The sequence below is a fragment of the Zalophus californianus genome, chromosome 4 (genome assembly GCF_009762305.2).
Source record: "Zalophus californianus isolate mZalCal1 chromosome 4, mZalCal1.pri.v2, whole genome shotgun sequence".
In the NCBI taxonomy this organism is placed as follows: Eukaryota; Metazoa; Chordata; class Mammalia; order Carnivora; family Otariidae; genus Zalophus; species Zalophus californianus.
This window is the reverse complement of record NC_045598.1, coordinates 100,832,321-100,849,088: the sequence shown is the minus strand read 5'-3', so window position 1 is coordinate 100,849,088 and position 16,768 is coordinate 100,832,321. Positions and strand designations below refer to the sequence as shown.

The window sequence follows — 16,768 nt, the reverse complement described above, 5'->3', positions numbered from 1 at the left end:
ACAGGAAGACCCTCACTACCCAATTTTTTCCAGATGGCAGTGATGGATGTCTGTATGTTTATGTTTACTTGGTTTCCCAGGTGACTGGTATCCTGGTTTCCACTGGTCATGGCTTGATGAGCTTTTCTTCGAAGATGTGAACTGCCTACCCCCAACAAACTCGCTCTTGGCCCACAGGTCTACACCACAGTCAACATTGTCAAGAGGTCATTGTGTTATTTGGATGGCTAGTTAACTCTTTCCTTACCACTGCTTCCCTGAACCTCTCCTTGTAAATTTCTAGCACAGTAAGATTCCAATCTAAAACCATGCAAAGAAACTACTCAGAATAATGGCCCTTCAAAACTTTCCATGTCTTAATCCTCAGAACCTGTGAGTATGTTCTGTTTCATGGCAAAGCAGAATTAAGGTTACTAATGGAATTAAGGTTACCAATGGAATTAAGGTTGCCAATCACTTGACCCTAAAATGGGGAGACTATCTTGGATTATCCGGGTGAGCAAGATGTGATCAGAAGTTTCCTTAAAAGTGGAAGACAGAGGCAGAAGAGAAGGTCAAAGGGACGCAGTGGGAGAAACACTAGATCTGTCCTTGCTGGAGGAAGGGGTCCACAAACCAAACTGGCATCTTCTAGAAACCAGAAAAGGCAAGGAAAGAATTCGCCCCTAAAACCTCCAGAAAGGAACACAGCCCCAGTGACACCTCGATCTTGCCCAGTGAGACCCTTGTCAAACTCCTACCCTACAGAACTTTACCCTGTATAAGATAATAAATTTGTATTGTTTTAAGCCACGAAGTTGATGACAATTTGTTGCAGCAGCAATAACAGAAAACTAATCAGACCTAAACAGGGCGAATGCTGGCTTGGCCTCCAAACTCTGCTTGATATAAGAAATACTCCTTTCCTGAGTATGATGGAACCCAACAGAATACCTTCCTCCCCTGGCTGCTAGGGGCTGGTGAACACACATTGCTTTCTATAGAGTTTAGGGAAGGGAAGGATGATGGAACCTTATCACCAAGCCCTTTGATTCCGTGTGAGGAGGGAGAAAGAGCATGGGTTTTGGCTGGGCCAACTTAATGCCTCTGTGACCTTGAGCGAGTCCACCTCACTGTGTTCAGTTTCTTAAGGGGGCCGTTACACCCTCCCAGGGTTGCGGTAAGAAGTAAACAAAATTAGGTGTATAAAGCACCGTCTCAGGGTCTGGGAGCAAGGCAGAAATTCAATCAATCGTGTCCTCTTCTCCCCTCTTTGTAATTATTTCTCAGATCTCTCCCATCTTCTCTGAGCCTGTGTCCCTGGACTGTGTTTAGTTGCGTAATATCTCTTGCCAAGACTGTTTCAATGGCTCCTACAGGGCTGATTGCAGACTTCACTCCTCCTTGACAGCCTCTGGGATTAGCCTTCTAAAACACAGATTCTCTCAAGCTGTCAGTCCTCCCGTAGCTCCTGTGGACTGAAAAGTCTGAAGTCGTTTGAATGGCATGCGTGCATTCTTCACGATTTTGTCTCCATTCCTTCCGCTACTGCACCCTCTGCCGGGCTCTTCTTGCCATGCGTTCACTCACTTCTGTGCCTTTGGAGCTTAGTCGCTGTTTTCTAGCTCTGACATGCCAGCCCCCTCTCTCATGTACCTGGCAAGCTCCTTTTATCTTCTAAGGCTTGTTTCAAATGTCACCATTTTTACCAAGCCTTTTCTGATTCCTCCAAGAGTTAAGTGCTGGCTGCAGTGTTTCCATCATACTAGGTACACTAACTTACCAGAGTGCATTTTGGTTATTGGTTTCATACGCCTGCCTCCCTGTCCGTCTTGAGTTCTTTGATGATAGAGAGAGTGCATTTTTGCCTTTGTTCTCAGGGCTTGGAATATTTGCTTTGCATATAACATACACTCAATACTTGTTTTAATGGGTATGAAGGAATTAATGAATGAGCAAATGATATGTGAACAACCACTATCTTTAAAGTTGTTGCCAAGGAATTCAATCTCACCTCTCCTATCCCAGGTTACATGACCCCAGAGTGGCCCATCTATAATGTCTCACACACAGCGGGTCTTCTAACAAAACAGGATCACTGAGCAACTTTGCATTTATCTTGTTCTCTTCTTACTCTCGTTCCCCAAAGAATATTACCCTTAAATTCACAGAAAATGTATTTTTGTGTATCTGGGGGATAATGAAATAGTAAGCCAGGAATTCCAACATATGATTGTAGAAAGATATAAAATGTTTTTGTCTACCAAGTCAACTCCCTCATTTCTGGGAAATGCACACTCTTCCAGGAATTGCTACCCTTGCCCCCTACATCAACTACAACCATGGAATTTGAGTGAAGTCTGCTTGTCACAGTGGAGACAGGACCCACAGTCATCCAATCAGAAGCCTTCTCTGCAATTTTTAAAAACTGAAGCTGGAAAAGTTCTTTTCCCCTTCCAAAAAGCATTATCATACCATCATCATATTATATGTTGGTCATTACCTGATTCCTCTGCCATAAGGTAGAATTTCTGTGTTTATTTAAAGATGTAGCCCCAGCATTGAGAACTGTGCAAGGTATGGAAGTTTCTCAAAGAATATTTGTTAAATGAATAAACAAGTGTTGGGAATGTTTGGGCTAAGGACTGCTAGTAGCCATGAAACCTGCCATGTCAAAGAAAGCAGGTAAAGAACACATAGAAAAGAGCAAAGTAAGATGGAGGTCCTGAAAGTTCTGATCCCTGAGGTTCTTCGAGCTTCTGTAGTTCATGCCTGTCAGTAATTCTCCCTTTTTTGGCTTCTGTTAGTTTAACTAACTGGCAACTATAAAGAGTCCTGACTGATATCAAAGTTGTATTGTAACAAATTGAGCAGGGAGATCCCAGGAAAGTGATTAATGGAGCTTACTTAGGATGGAATATGAAAGCATAGCAGTTGAATTCCTAAGTGTATGAGTAAGGGACATTTGAGGAGGATTCATGCAACCAAACAAAAAATTGCACTTAGTGATTTATTGGGTAAGACTGTAGACTTCACTCACATTTACAAAATCTATTCATAGCCACACCTTCATTAGTGTTCGGTGGCATACCCAAGGACTGTAGTGTAGCCAAATTGACACATCAAACTGACCACCATGCACTCACAGCCAGTGTACTCCGGGTTGTTGTAGGGCTCGAGATTGTACTACTGTGCCCGGTGCCCATTGCAGTGGCTCCTGCCACATGCCCAGTGTCTGACTGGTGTCACCGTCGAGCGACCCTTGGTCCTGCTGGATTCCCGGCTGATGATCTTGTTTGCAACTTCCACCTTTTGCAGTCCCAGCTCCTGTCATCTCTTCTGAAGTCCCACGACTATCCCTGCTATTACTCCAACTCATGGTGAAACCAACGTATGGGTTCATAGGTTTTAACAGGTCGCTCACTTAGAATGCTTTGGTGCGTCTAGAAAAAACTGAAGTCCTAAGACAATAAGTGATTCAGCCTCTACTTAGCCAGCTTTTTTTTTGTCTTTTAATCACCCTGCACTCCAACGATCCTTGTTTTGTTTAGTTTTGTAATTCCCTAAACATATCTTACCTCCATTCCCTTGCAAATACAATTTCTTTTACCCAGAGCATTCTGACCCTTTATCGATCAGCTTCTCATCCTTCCATCCAGCAAGTCTTCCTTGACATTCCCCTTGCCTTACCTGCTTACCACATGCATCACCTACATCCCATGGCACTCACCACCTCCACTCATCAAACCACATAGCGCCCTGTGCTGTGGACTTTTCAACTTATTTTCTTTAAATATGAGGAATGTAGCCACACAGAAAAAGGTGATGGCAAAATGTACAAAAAGAAAAGTTGAGACGTCTCATACGACCTCCCAAAGGATCTCTCTGCCAAACTCTTAATGCTTTCTTGTTGAACTTGAATTGCTTTTGCATACATCACTATATACATTGTATTTATAAGTAAACTAATATTAAACATGGTGTCCTGTGTCTTACTTTCTTCACTTATATGAGAAAATATTTCCAGCTTAACACATAGACATTTACTGGAATAAATGTGTTGGCCAAATGGTATTCCATTGTGGTAATAAAATATAATTTTATTTAATGAAGCTCATCTTGTCGAATATTTGGGTTATTTTCAGGTTTTTAAGTATTATTTCTCAATCTGAGGCTACTTTTATAAGTAAAGCTCTAGGATAAATTCTTAGGAGTGGTTCAAACGACGTTTAAAAATTTTGAAACCTATTGCCAAATTGCAGTCCAAAAAGTTTGCACTAATTTAAATTCTACCAACAGGATACAAATTTTCTTACTTTGGTATTTTCTTTCCAATATCAAATATTACCTATCTTCTTTCCTCCCTTCTTTCCTTCCTTCCGTCTTTTCTTCTCTCTCTCTCTCTCTCTCTCTCTCTAATTTGGAAAAGCTCTTTGAATTAAGAAAATTAACGCTTTATCTGTGATGTTTATTTTAATTGATTTTTTTTTACCAATTTATTATTTGTATTTGGACTTTAGCTGTGGAAAAAAAAATTTTTGGCCATATAAATGTTTTAAAGTTCTCAAATGTAACATACTAATTTCCTTTATGGTTTCTTAGTGCACTGTGTGTTGAACGTCTGTTTTCTTGGCAGGAAATCCAGACCTGGGATTCAAAAGGGAAAATTACCTTTCATGCTAAAGAATTATTTTAAGAGTCATGAAGAAGTGAAAATGTATAAGGAATTTTATTACAAAATGCTTCTGTTCGGGATCCTAAGGAGACCCTGTCTCAGCCCCTAAAAGCTGGCAGGGCAAAGAAGGCCAGACAGTCTTAATTGAGGATTTCTTAACTTAATTGAGCTTGGGTTTCAATTCCAGCCTTGGGAAAAGCCGTATCTCACCAACCATCCCCCTTGTCAATGTGCAAATCTCACCTAGTCGGCTTGCCAAGAAGTCTGAGAAGAAAGGTCCCTAACTGTGTTGGAGCCACAGTTTTGATTCATGCTCTATGGTTTGAAAGAAAGTTATGTTCGCCTCTGGAATCTTCCCACGTTTTTCTCTGTAACATGAAATAAAAAAGAAATAAAGAACATCCTTAGGTGTAAGGTCAGTGTAAGCTAAGAGGGATAGACTGGCTCAAGCGGGCAGCCTTCAGTCCCCCTCCACGTGGTCATCCCTTACAGAATGCATCCCACCTTAGGCAAGTTGCCCCTAAAGCATTGGGGTCTGTAGAAACAACAGCACTGAGACTCAACAGCCCTTCCTGTTGACTTCCCGGTCATCTCATTAAGAACCACGTGTAAAGTGTAGGACAACTTCTTCCCAGATAGCAGGTGTCCCAGGGTGCCATATATGTAGTTTTCCTGAGTTTTCATGTCTCATAGCTTTTTGTGTTTGCAGTTGTTTGGCCTCTTCGCTGGCTGGGTCAATGCTGAGTCAGGATGATAGAGTTAAATGTAGGGCCAGGAGAGGATTAGGTGCTGGAAACAAGTGTGAAGAAAATTCCCAAACCCAGCCCCTGAAGAAAACCCGGGTCATGGAACCAGCCAGAATTGGGCAATAGGTAACCACGACAGAAGACCCAAGACTGGGGCAGAGGCAGGAGCAGAATCTGTGGTCACATCCAAGGTCAAAGCAATGAGGAGTTAATAGGGTAATAAGCACAGAAGTCCAAGTGCAGGGACAGTCGCTGACAGCAGGATGGCCTCTCTCAGAATCCTCGGTGCCCTGCCCCACGGGCACGACTCTTCATTTTGAAGGCAAGGGTCATGACCCTCCATTCCAGAAATAGAACAACTGCCCTCAGTGCTGCAGCAGGAGTGACATGCATCTGACAGGGACTCTGCCACCAGAGCGCCACCAGTCCAAGACCCTGGGGTCCTGAAGTGCCCGTGATCAGCTGTGCAGGAGCAATGACTGGGAGATGGCAGGCTTGTGGTTCTCTGGGCTCGGGGCCGCCTGCTTCTGTTCCTTGGCCCTGCTCCTCCCCTCAGCTTTAGCCCTTTAATTATATTTTATTTTTCCTAACTGAAATATTGGCTTCAGTTTTCCATTTTGATTTTTAATTGCAGTTTTTAAATTACACAAGTAATGCATGATCGTTGGAAAATAGTCAAGTAATATGAAAGCACACAAAGTAAAAACGAATGCTTTTATTACACTTTATTCCCAGTCCCCAGTGGAAAGCAACATTAAAAATTAGATCTGTATGTGTTTAGAATTTTTCCCAGGTACTTACATGCGCCTAGGTTATTTTTTAAACATATGGTCACACTGCTTAAATTGTACTGAAGCTTGCTTTTTTTCACCCCAGTACACACATTATAGACACCTATTCCATTTCAGTATATTTGTATCAACTTCATTCTTTTTTTTAAGATTTTATTTATTTATTTATTTATTTATTTATTTATTTATTTAAGAGCAAGAGAGAGCACACAGAGCAGCTGAGGGAGACAGAGAAGCAGACGCCCCGCTGAGCAGGCAGCCTGATATAGGACTCGATCCCAGGACCTGGGATCATGACCTGAGCTGAAGGCAGACGCTTAACCGACTGAGCCCCCCAGGCCCCCTCCTCCCCCCACACCCTGTCAGCTTCATTCTTATTAATGGGTACATAGTAGTCACAGCAGGAATATGCAATGTAGTATCATCCGTATATTACTTTTATATTACAAGTAATGTTTCCTTGAACATTCTTGAGCAAGTAGATATTCCTGCTCACTGTACAAGTGTTTCTGCAGGATAAATTCCTAGAAGGGAATTGCTGTGTCACCAGCTATGCACATTTAAAATTGCAATAGGTACTGCCAAATGCCTTCTTTGTTCGAGTTTATGCTCTCACTCTTATCATCGCTGGGTATTACTGTTCTCCTTCACGAACCAGAGTCTGATTTGATGTACATTCCACAATTTGATAGTTATGGGTGTTCTGAGCCTGGCACTCATCTTTTGGTGGTGAATGCTACTCTGGAGGGCTAGAAATTCCTGGGATGGACTTCTTGAGTTCTTCTACTATTTCCACTCTGGGGTTCACTGGGGATTATGAAAATTTTGACCTTCACTATTCTGTACATTGTACAGTTTACCTAGTATCTCCCCCACCTTATTTCATTTAATCCTCACCAAGTTTCTGTTAGGCAGGGAGAAAACTTTTCTTGTGGGGACTCAGAGCAGTGCATGACTTTCTTAAGTTCACGTGGTTAATAATGGAAAAAAACTAGAACTTGAATATAAGTCTCCTAAGTTCAAAATCCACATTCTAGCCACCTCTGCCTCTCTAGCACAGGTAGTACCACAGAATTTGTGTTTCTGATCAGTAGCTTTCTATTCTTTTAGATTGTCTACTACCTTTAGAGAAACTTAAGTTTGTTTGCCAGTTGGCTGGATTTGGGGCTGCTGTAATTTGTGACTCAGGGGCATCAATTTTGCCCATAAAAATGTTTTTGCAGTTTGAATATTCTGGTATGTGGCCCAAGGTGACCCAGGGCAACATCTCCAGGAGAAGATAACTGGCAGGGTGCCAGGAGGCCTCATGGTGACCTTATCTAGTAAGTGTCAGTGCTGGAATTGGAACCAGACCCATCTGACTCCAAAGCCAAAGCCTTTTTGCATTTACTCTATGCACCTCCTCATATAGAGCAAGATGCTCAAGGCAGAACATCAATGCATTCTTTCCTTATAGGCAAATTACATGGGAAGCCAAATTCTCAGAAGGTTGCATGCTGAGCATGGAATCAGAACAAGGAGAGTTCAGGGTCTTAAGAAGTTAATTTCAACTCAAGTAGCTGAAGGCAAGCTTACCCACTAGGGGGTCATAAGCTCAAAACCCAACAGAGGCTCAAAAGAGTGTAACAGAGACAAAGAGTAAACAGGTCAGGAAGCAGGTGATAATAGAGATGAGTGGGGATTGTGGCCAACTGAAGAGTACACATCTTTCTAAAGGAACAGCTGCTCCCTTATACCTCCAGCCTATTGTTGCCAGCACTATTAATCAAGGTCTTCCCAATTTTTCAATCAAAACTAGAAACCTGCCTTCTCTGTGAAATTAGTTGACAACTTAAAAAAATACTATGAGTCAATATAAGGTGGGCCAAGCAAACTTGCCTGTGGGCCAGGCTTGGCCGATCAAGTACCTGCCAGACTTTGCACAATAGAAAAACTTCTCCCAAGAAAACCACATGCTCCAAGCCATTTAGAGATAGCTTTTTGACCTCTCAAAGATTAAGATCCACGCCCTTTCAGATTTCCTTTTTATCCTTTAAGACCAACCTATGTTTACAGTCTTTCTCCAGATAGAATGGAATATACTTCATTGCATTTCCTCTTACTAAATTACACCTACATTTCAGCCACATCTCCTTGGGAGAATTCCTATCTCAAATTTTGGATGGATTGACACTTACATACTCAACCCTTTGTATTTAATTATTACTTCCATTATTATTTTTGGAGTTGTCTTTATTCTTAAACTAGATGGCTAATTGATGCCATTGAGTGTGAATTTTACCAACTCAACTTTCAGAGGGCAACCCAATTTTCAAGTCCTTGGGGGTCTTTCATTGTTGCCGTGTCGTAGGGATAAAAAAAAAAAGGCGTTTTTACTTTTTTCAGATGTTAAAACATTTTAAAATACATAAACATAACTTTGTTGGCTTACAGATTGTTTTTTTTTAGTGAGGGTGATTTATTCCCATAAGAAGTTTTGGGGGAGTTACAGCTTATAGGAATGGAAGGAAGAAACAGGGATGTTCTTTTTGTACATGTTGTGCACAAAATGCACAAGAGGAATCAAGCTGGATTTTAATTCTAAGTGAAGACTGAACTTTCCTCCTAAACCTTAGTGATGCTGGAATTGACCCTCCTCCCCTCCAAATGGAGAGACAGCTACTCCTGCCTTATGGCTCACAGCAGCCTCAGCCCTCGTTAAACCATCATGGAAAAGGGAGGAGGAGAGAAAGCCCCCAGAAATGGAAGGCAGCTCTGCCCTTCAGGTACTTTATCATGCCAAACAGAACATGACACTGTAATGCAGGAAGCTTGTTTTCAGAAGAAATGAACTTGTGAATTCCGTAGCATTCTGGCATGAGGACTCCATCAGCGTCTTCAAATAATCATGTCCATAATCAACTAAAGAGGCTATCTTCAGTTAACAAGTGTTAGACCTTCATAAAAGAGCTATTAAGAAGATACTCATTTGGGCGCCTGGGTGGCTCAGTTGGTTAAGCGTCTGCCTTTGGCTCAGGCCATGATCTCAGGGTCCTGGGATCCAGTCCCACATCAGGCTCCCTGCTCAGCGGGGAGTCTGCCTCCCCATCTCCTTTTGCCCTTCCCCCCCACTTCTGCTCTCAAATAAATAAATAAAATCTTTAAAAAAAAGAAGATACTCATTCAAGATTTACTGATCAGACTTCCTTGATAGATACCACCTTGCCTTTAGTGTTGAGACATGACATATGGTAACACATTTTTGTGTTTTGTGTTTTGTGACATATGGTAACAAGTAAATGACATTCTTCCAGAATCTAGATAGCTAGGAAGCTAAAATAACCAGATCTCCTCTTCTACCCCATAGCCTTTTACAGTGATAATGATGCCAACCCAAAAAAGCCTGACATCTTAGAAGTTTCTAAAGTTTCTGTGAATCACCATAAAGATTTATTTATGCTCTGGTGAAACGTGTGTCCATTGTTTTTATGTAAAACCAATTCTCTGAAAATTGGTAATCTGAAATGCAAGACTTCCCAAGGTAGCCTTAGCAAGAAAATTCCCTGTGTTTGCTTCCTGACAATCCTACCAGATTATCTACCCAAGGATTTCATGGGATTTCTACTCCTTTGATTTAGGTGGGGAAGAGTATGGTTAAACAGACATAGGCTCGAATCCTAGTCACTTAAATCTATATGCTTGGGCAAGTTCATTCACTCTCTGAGCTCAGTTTCCTCAACTGAAAATTGAAAATAACAATACTTACATCATGAGCCTATTCACGTGGAGATTGAATGAGATAATGTATAATCATGACATGCTGGACGATAATCCTTTAACAAATGGTGGCTGCTAATGTCTTCTTTAAGTCAATCACCTGTTCAGAGGGGAGTCAATGACAATGAGGCATATAAAAATACACCCTGCTCTGAAGGAACCTTCTCCATGGGGAGAAACACAACCACCCACGAAACGTTAAGACCATTCACGTTGACAGACATTGTGAACGCAATGGCAGAGCGTTCTTCTTCCTTCATTCTCCACTGGTCCACACAGTGAGAAGCAGAGCTGGGACAGAGCAAGACCAAGCTCCCCACCTTCCTGCCCAATGCGCTCACAACCTGTGAACAGCAGGCTGAGCATCACAGCCAAGCCCAGGATGGTGGATAAAATTATCTCCCAGCCCTTTGAAGCTTTGGCCAGGAGTATTTGTTGTCACCATCATGTGTGATTAGTGCAGCAACGTCCTCCTGCAGAAGACAGAATCCTTTGTCCACCAGCCTCCCTCAGCCACTGCCAGAGAGCAGGAAGTGGGGAGAGGGACTGGCGCCCCTCTCCTCTTGGTCCAATTTCACACATTGGTTTTTCAGCATTAATAAATTGGTTACATTTGCCCTGCATTTGGCAGGCGAGGTTTCTAATAACACTCTGATCCCTTCAGAGAACATGAATCACTGGCATGCGGGGGGCTCTGGTTACCTCCCCCCGACTCTCTGCTGCTGAAGGCCCCACACATTAGCAGGGGTCAGGCGCTTGCCTGGGCCGGGGCAGGGTCTAGGACAAGGGCCATGGCTTCGAGGCACTGCCACGGAGCTCAAAGATTTTCCCTCAGAGGGAGAACAGATAACTTTGAGCCCAGGCAATGTGCAGCTTTCCTCAGCTGTCAATCCTACCTGGTTTGCATATAGATTGAGAAAACGTGTGAGATTTTACCGCAAGTCCCAGTCCAGAGAATTCAAGGGGGATGGTGGTGGGTGGAGAGGGGATGGGAGAGAAAAAAAATGTGTGATGCAGATGTCTGGGTTTTGTGCGGCCCCGACACCGCTTCCTTTGTGCCGCAGGAATCTTTGGGGATGGATGGCCTGAATGAGGACAGTGTATAACGCATGCACGGTTCATGGAGGCAGCTTTTCTTCTTGCTAGGGAATGAGGTGTGTGAAAGTTCCTTGAGCAGGGGGAAGTCCCCCCGCTGAAAAGAGGCCTAGAGCCAGGGGCCAGCCACACCTTCAGCCTTGGTGGGCCAAGTGGAGGGAGACAAGAAGGGGAAACAAATAAGCTAGAGAGAGCAAGGGCAGGCCTGAGACAAATCCAGCCAATGAAATGGGAGGAAGAGAAGGAGAGAGAACAATGGAGAAAGGAAAAAAGGGATTTGAGAAGAGATGAGAGGAAAGAAATTCAATTTAGTCCAATAGATGTTTTATGCTAAGCTCTACTTGAAAGGAGTGTTTTTAGTTTTGATTTTTTTTAAGATTTTATTTATTTATTTGAGACAGAGAGAGAGACAGAGAGAGAGAGAGCATGAGCATTGGGGAGGGGCAGAAGGAGAGGGAGAAGCAGGTTCCCCGCTGAGCAAGGAGCCTGACATGGGGCTCCATCCCAGGACCCTGAGATCTTGACCTAAGCTGAAGGCAGATGCTTAACTGACTGAGCTTCCTGGGCGCCCCTAGAAAGGAGTGTTTTTACATAGCAAGTATATATCGAATCTAGTCCCTGCTCTCTGAGAGTTTACGGGTCAGTTTAAAAATTAGCCACACAACAGTCCTGGAACGGAATATGACAGGGAATAATACAGACATCAGTGCCATGGGGTGTGATAAGGCATGTAGAGGAGGTGGGTCTTGAGCGTCTTCTAGAAGGGTGGGTTGGCTGAGCTAGGGGGAGGTGTCGGGAGGGCACTCCTGAAGGAAAGTGTTAGCACAGAGAGTACAGGGGAGGAACAGGGAATCATTGATGGAAAGACACACGGAAAAGAAAGGAAAATGAAGAGAGGCCCCAAGAGCCACCCACAGTTGTCTTAGTTACCGCACAAGCTACAGGCTGCCTTAGACCTTTTCATCCCAAGGAGTTAGAATTAGGAGCTTCCTATAGGGTCCTGTAAACCCAAGCAAGCCATCAACACAGCAGCCCGGTTCCAGGCCCAGAGGGAAGGCAGGAAAGAGAACTCACACACTGAGGAGAAGCAGATGGTGCAGAGGTTCCCAGTCAGCACACCTGGAGTCACCAACTCCTGTCAGAGCTTCACCTGGTAGATTTCCAAGTTCTCTCTCCGTGTCCATGTCTCTCTCCTCTATCTTTCTCTCTGTGGCTCTGTCTCCCTGTGTCTCTGTCTCTGTTTCTCTCATCTCTCTGTCTCTGTCTCTATGTCTCTATCTCTCTCTCTCTCTGTCTCACTCTCTCTCCCATATTCTTCCCTCTCTGGTTTTCAGGATTCCCAGGAAGGAAGGACTTTTTCTTTTCTGTTTTTCCCAACTTTTTATTTTGAATATTTTAAATCTTTCCAAAGGTGGAAAGAATACCATTCTGAATACAAGGTACACTTTGAGGCATTTCACCATTATTAACACACGAGTCTGTGGACAGGGGTGTGCTGAGATAAACTGGATCTCTGGTGGGGGAAAGCCCTCACTGGTAGTATTCACCAGTTTCTATAATCTAAAAAGCCCCACCATGGCTCATTGCAGGCTAATTTTAAACCAATGGTTTAACAAATGGCTTGCAAAATTCCTGAATATTTATCTGCTCTCAGGAACTGGTAAGAGCAGACTCCACTCTACCACATTTTCCTGAACTATGTTAAATAACTTGCAGATACCATGGCACTGAACCAAATAACTTCAGCATGTGCCTTCTAGGAATAAGGACATTCTCAAATGTAATCACAACATCATTATCACACTTAAGAAAAAATTAGCAACGCATTTCATAATATTATCTAATAGACATTTCCCACTAAAATATCCCCAACTGTTCCCCAAGCATTTTTTAAAAAAACTGAGAATCCAGGGAAGGTTGCATATTGCATGTGGTATTTTCATTAGTTTCTTTTAATCTAGAATGGTCCCCTGACTTCTCAGTTGTTCTTTTTTTTATAACACGGACCTTTTTTGAAGAGCCCAGACAAACGTCTATAGAATGTGCCACATTCTGAATTTATATAGTTGTCCCTCATGGTTACATGCAAATTAAATCCTTTTTGACAAAAATAATCCATACTCTTACCTCATACCAGGTCGAACTCATGATCAAAAGTCTCAAATAATGTCAGATTGTTCCACTGTTGGGGACGCTAAGTCTTATCACTTACTTAAAGTAGTAAACACCAAATCATTCAATTTGTTAAGAAGGTAACTCCCCCTATATAGTTAATAAATAATTTATGAGATATCATGCTGATGTTGTGTGAACCTCTTGCTGTCCCAAAAACCTTTTCCTCAGTAGCTAGCATCTTTACGATCCTTGCTTGAATCAATTATCACATTAGGGCTCGAAATATAGTGATTTTCTCTCACTCCTTCTACATTTATTAGACAGAACTCTTTTTCTTAAAAGTCCTTTTTTTTTTTAGTATGATTATGGACTCATGGACTTTAAAAAAAAAACTTCAATGGATTATAATCCATTACTGTCATTTTCTTTTTGATGTTCAAATTATCCCTCACTTGGCCAGGGGGAACCACTTCAAGCAGGATCCTGTGTCCTTTTGACATGACCTCATTAATCTTTAAGTATTTCCTTTCTTTCTGGCACAGCACAATTCCCCAGGCTCACTTGTGTTTGCCCTGCACCAGAGTCAGAGTCAGAAGCAGTTATTTTTTCAAAGAGCCCTGACTTTTTTTAGGGGGAAATGATATTTAGAAATCAAGATCTGGGTGCTAGGTGTGCTCATTGCTACAGTGATGTTATTGCTTTTAGGTCCTTTCAGTTGATGTGGTTTTATGTGTGTATATATATATATTTTTTCCTGTATATACATAATTATATATATTTTATACATACATAAATTGTATATATTATATATAATATAATTTATATATAATGTATATTTATTTAGTATATGTTTATCATATATTAATACATATATTTATAACCCACATATTAATATATTTATAATTTATTAATATATTAATAAATATAATATATATTATGTATAATAAATACAAATATATATACATATATTTAGTGAGTTCCCTAACCCCAAGTATCTCAGAGTGTGATCTTATTGGAGATAGGGTGTTTACCAAGGTAATCAAGTTAAAACGAAGTCATTAAGGTGGGTTCTAATCCAATATGAGTGGTGTCCTTACAGAAAGGGGAAATCTGGACCCAGAGACATATGTGGAGGGGCAAAAAATGTGAAGACGTAGGGAGAAGACAGTTGTCTGCAGGCCAAGGAGAGGGACCTGGACCAGATCCTTCACTCCCAGCCCTCAGAAGGGACCAAACCTGCTGGCGTCTTGCTCTTGGACAAGGCTGTGACAGAAGACATTGCTGATGTTCCGGCCACCCAATTTGTGGTACTTCGTCACGGCGGTGCTAGCAAGCTAATATGCCACCATAACAAATTACCACAAATGTAGCAGCTTAAAACAAAATGACACACACCCATTACTTCACATTTCTGTAGAAGTCTGGTATGGACCTCCCCCAGCTCAAGTCAAGGTGTCTGCAGGGCCGCACTGCTTTCTGGAGTCTCTAGGGGGGAATCTGCCTCCTTGTTCCTTCCAGTTGTTGGCAGAATTCAGTTCCTCATGGTTGTAGGATTAAGGTCCTTCTTCCCTCACTGTCAGCTGAGAGGCCACTTGCCTACCGTGGCTCATGGCTTCCTTATTCCCTCTTCAAAACCAGTCATGGCAGGCTGAGTCCTCCTTGTGATTTGAATCTCTGCAGTATCTCTTTGCCTTGCCTCATTTTTTTTTTTTTTTATACTCCTCTTCTTCCTCTTTCACTCTTAAGGGCCCATGTCATTTCATTGGGCCCACTCAGGGAATCTGGGATAATCCCCCTAAATTCAATTTAGTGATTTTAATTCCATCTGCAAAGTTTCATTTGCCATGTAACATAACATATTTGTGGTTTCCAGCATAGGGAGCAGACCAAGCACTCGGAACACAGCAAACTGGCCCGGGTTCCAGCGCTGCCCGTGTGACTGTGGGCTGGCAAACAGTCACTCAACTTTTGGGAATTATTTTTGCCAAAAAGAAATTTCTCAGTTTCCTCAACTACAAAGTAGAATTAAGACTTAAGTATTAAGCCATTCTCAGAATTGTTTGATAGAAAAAGTTTCCTTACAGATATACTAGGTGAGAGGCACTGAGTTGGAGAATCAGGTTTGAAGCAGATCCTTAAGGATCCCTGTTGCCAGGCTAAGAAGTCTGAGTTCTATCTTATAGGAGCTGATGGGAGGATTTTTTTTTTTTACATAAGTAATAAATGAATTTATTATTTGAAAAGTTAAAACATGAGTATTTCAAGTATGCTTTGACCATGGTTAATAATATTACAGATATTTTTGCAAATTGTTCATTTTTACTAAACCTCGTGTCCTAACAATTTTTCCCTGCTAATACTTTTTCTCTTTAACTGTACATAGTTGATAGGCTGGTTTGACCTATTTAGCAATTTCACTCTTGAGTACATAGATTGTTTATAACTTTTGACATTATACATAAGGTAGTAACATGTATCATTGCAGCTCTTGTTCACACAGAGGTACTACCTGATGGTATTTCTAGAGCAGTGATTCTCAAACACTAAATGTGCTTCAGAATCCCCTGGTTAAAACATGGATTCCCGGATCCTGCTCCCAGAGTTTGATTTAGTAGGTCAGGTGTAGGGCCTGAGAACTGGCATTTTTAACAAGTTCTAATGTGAAGCTGATGCAGTTGGATTAGATCAGACTTTGAGAACCATCTTTTTACACCATGGATTCCTGAAATTGAATTCTTGGATTCAAGCTGATGCAAATTTTCACGGTGATGAATCCTACACACATTGTCTCCAACTAAGTTTGTACCAGTTTCCATTCTCACCCACAGTGTGCAAGGATGCCCCTGTCTTCACCCTGGCCGACACTGGCTAGTATAACTTCAACTCTTTTTGCCCATTGAATTGTAAAAAATGCAATTTTATCATTGTTCTATTTTATACTACCCTGGGTGCATTTTTTCTGATTTTTTACAGTAGCTTCTACTTTTTTGTCTTGTTATGAGACTATCATTTATTGCAAAAAAGTTAAGAACTCTAGATAAGCAAAAAGATGATAAACTTATCCATAATTCTACCATGCACAGATCACCCGTATTAACATTTGCTGTATTTTGTAAGCATTCTTTTTCATTTAACAACATACCGTGAACATTTTTTCCATATCATGTCATTAACTGTTCTTCTCCAACATCGGCCTAAAAGGCTGCGTCACATAAATGGAATGATTCTGAATGAGGATTGACATTTACAAAATGATGTTTTGGGGAAGGTCGATCTAGCAGCAGGACTGAGCACAGGAAGAGCCTACATGCAAGGAGCAGTTTGGAAACTACTGAAATAACACAAGAGAGTGGTGAAATGGGGTGCGATGACCAGCAGTGACTACAGGAAACATTAGGAAGAAAGAATCAACACCTTGGTAGCATCCAGGATGGAGGGTGAGTGATGATTCAAAGCTAAATTCCCAGGAGTACCCTGGGTTTCAGGACTGGCAACTTGGAAGATGCCTTGGAAGGAACAGAGATCATCTTTGGTATCTCTGATCCCCCAATTTATCTCGATATAGAGGTTTAGAGAATGCAAGTTAACTTCACAGAGGAAGAACTTCATTT

The 16,768-nt window shown here is 41.8% G+C and overlaps 1 long non-coding RNA gene across 1 annotated transcript; it reads right to left on the bottom strand.

The window, feature by feature from the left end:
* Positions 1 to 3,002: 3,002 nt before the first annotated feature.
* On the bottom strand, positions 3,003 to 10,053 carry LOC113937376. The gene is made up of 3 exons (XR_003524610.1): positions 9,937 to 10,053; positions 4,898 to 5,022; positions 3,003 to 3,432 (listed from the first exon to the last, which is right to left on the bottom strand). It is a non-coding gene; the product is annotated as an uncharacterized LOC113937376 (long non-coding RNA).
* Between the last annotated feature and the right edge of the window lie 6,715 nt (positions 10,054 to 16,768).